The 3,119-nt window shown below is 41.8% G+C and overlaps 1 long non-coding RNA gene across 1 annotated transcript; it reads left to right on the top strand.

The window, feature by feature from the left end:
• The first annotated feature begins 423 nt into the window (after window positions 1-423).
• On the top strand, window positions 424-933 carry LOC130522791 (uncharacterized). Its single transcript, XR_008949717.1, has 2 exons — window positions 424-641; window positions 724-933. It is a non-coding gene; the product is annotated as an uncharacterized LOC130522791 (long non-coding RNA).
• The last annotated feature ends 2,186 nt before the right edge of the window (window positions 934-3,119 follow it).

Here is a 3,119-nt window from a genome sequence, read left to right on the forward strand (position 1 = left end):
ACCCCATTCCCTCTCATATCTAAAATTGGATAGCATCCAGCCAATGACCAGCGTGGTATGCTACATCAGCACTGGACCCTGGCCAATCACCTTGCCATTCTGACCAGCCACCAGCAGAGAGACCAAGATTAGGCATGAACTCCATACTCCTTACAATGGTGTTTAGCCTCCCTCTGAGCCAGAGTTGGACCTGGCCTGAACCTTCTTTACTGCCTCTGGGAATGGCTTAACCTGGTGTAGTAGATGACCAGGAAGGCCTTCTCTGACAAAAGCAGGCTTGTCAGACATGGTGTACAGGGTAAAGTCGTGTGTTTGGTTGGTGACCAATTGTGTGTGCTACTAAACAGCATTCCTCCTGTAGTCAAGTGATGCATGGAGCACAGGAGCTGCAAATATCCCAAATCAGTCCCTGTGTTGGGGTCCAGGGTGATGTCTGGTTTTTTTTCCCTCTAGGGGGCGTAGGGGAGCTTCATTGCCTACAGCTGGCACTGTGGGTAGGCACACCTGTGGGCGATTGCCACTTGGCTGCCTACTTAAGGAGGGAGCACCTGCCCATCGGTGCTGGAGTGTCTTGTCGTCTTGGTTGCTGTCCTGTTTGTTTCTGGGCACGCTCAAGGTCTCCATGCCATTCTGCTGGGCTGGTGAGCATGCCGCGCCGGTTCCTGGGTTTTCTGCAGTCCCGGAGGACTGCTTCTGGTTTAAAGACTCTCGTACTCCCAGCAGCTCAGGAGGACTGCATCTGTCTTCTGGGTGTCCACGGTGCGCTCGCGGTCTCCATGCCATTTTGCTGGACTGGTGAGCGTGCTGCACCCGGTTCCTGGGTTCTCTGCAGTCCCGTGAAGTGCGGATCCTACTCCTGAGCTACCCGCAGTCCAGGAGGACTGTTTGTCTTTGTGTTGCCCCCCCGAAATAAAACTCATTTGGACCCTCTTACCACCGTGTTCTGGTCTGCTCTCGGGTCCTCTCTAAAGTCCATACCGTAACACACTGTTTGTTATTCAGTGCTATAGAATCCAGATTGCTACAATATCAAGAGGATCAATTTATTTCGCTTGGAAATTTTCAGTCTTTAAAGATCAAAAGATGGTAAGTCTTTTTCTCAATACATTGGAGTCAGACTCAATCACACAGGAAAGAAGGACGATAAGACAAAGTGGATGAATGATGAAACAGGTGTGCCATGCTCAAACTTACAATTTACTTTCTCAGTATTTGGAACCATTTCACCATGAATACGATGAAAAAATGTGAAGCAAACAAGACCTGAGCAAGGAGAAGGAGCACGAAAGGCAGTAAAAAATAAACCAATTTCTTTTTTGCTGAAAGCAACAGCTTCTATTGAGTAATGAATGGATGTTTTCTACTGGATTCCTCTATTTTACCACTTTATTTTTACTTTACTTCCCATCTTTTTAATCTCAGTTTGTGTTTGGGTATGACTAATGGTTTGTCTCCATTGCAAACCCTTAAGGTTGGACAAATGAGTTTCAATGATAGAGTATTAACATTGCTGAGCAAGATTTTGGAAGATGAAACTCTCCTCCAGGCTTACTGTATAATTTCAGTCACGTGATACTCGCAGAATTCAATTATCTTGTTGGATCTGAACCAGTACAGGCTATCAAATTTACATTTGCGCGATTAACCGGAATATGTTATGACTTATTATGATTTGGAAAATGAGTTTTAAAAAGAGGTGTCAGAGCATTTGCAGAAGGAACTATTAATCTATAGATTTGGTCAGAATGGGGGCTGGCAGTTTAGCAGAACTGCCTGATGGCAAAAAGGAGGCAACTGTAACTATAACTAACAGGAAATTGGCATAAATAGACTTTGATAACTTTTTATTGTTGGACATTAAAATCTGTTCCATTGAGAAAGATTAACCCAACAAACATTAAAAGCACGTTAGACATTAAATTCTACTATGCTCCAAGCTACACCATATACAGAGAAACAGCTACAAAAGATAATTTGAATCACTGGAATGACCGTAGGAGATTTTAGATTAAGACAGTTGCTTGCATAAAAGTGGGGATAAGGCATTAAATTTGAGATAATAAGGCAACTTTAAGGCACAATTAATTTCAATTTATTATAAATGTGTCTATCGCAACAGGACATGGTACAGTTTATACACGATATTCAACAGTGGTGTTTTATTTTATGTATCTTATGTGTATTCAATATATTTTTAAACCAATAATACTGCCGCTTAAAGTATCTTTAAAAAACAAACTGCTGGTTTACTTTCTTGGGCAAGCACCATGAAACCACTAATACATAAATGTGTAAAATCTCGCTGCATTAAATATTTCCATAAGGAACATAAAGATATGCAAATCCAAGAAAATGATTTCTGCAGGCCTGCAATACCCTCGCCGCCACCAATAAAGGGCATCCTTTTATAGAAGCGTTGATTTTCTTTTTGTTGGTTTTTACCTTGTCTGGACTTGGCCTGACCTTTTTTAAGGAATCCCAGAGCAATTCCCGCAGCACCACCAGGTCCTATTTAAAAAAATAAAAAAATAAAAACTTCTGCCGCAGCACAAACTGAACAAAAGGGGTGAACTTTTGAACACTCTGAACTTTAAATTGCCAGGTTCCGGGGGTCACTGCACACCAATGGAAGAGACTATGCGCCACACTTGACTCCAAAGTTGGGCTCGTCTCCCAGAGGATTCAATATTCCATTAGGACTAATATTTCTAAAGTAGATTAATCCCTGTCATTTAACGCTTGGCTGATGTCCATTTGAAGTCATTATGAAGAGGCCCTGACATTGTTCCATAAATTATTCACAGCATTATCTGGAGCTCTCTGAAGTTACCAAGGAGGGCGTTGAGACCGGATCACTTATCACTGGAGGGAAACTTGTTCACCTTGATGAATTAAGTGGACATATCACATTCGGCATTTATGCAGGTACAATTTAGCATCTTCAATGATGCACAAGTTAATCATTTTCTTTGATTTTCACGTCTGGCAGAAATTTGGTTTGAAACATGTGGACTAGCTCTGACATCTTGAAACTACTCCGGCTTTAGCTGCTGTCCTTTATATTAAGAATAACAATGATGCATCTTTATGTTCTTCACATATGTGCATTTAAACTCATT

The sequence above is a fragment of the Takifugu flavidus genome, chromosome 3, assembly GCF_003711565.1.
Source record: "Takifugu flavidus isolate HTHZ2018 chromosome 3, ASM371156v2, whole genome shotgun sequence".
In the NCBI taxonomy this organism is placed as follows: Eukaryota; Metazoa; Chordata; class Actinopteri; order Tetraodontiformes; family Tetraodontidae; genus Takifugu; species Takifugu flavidus.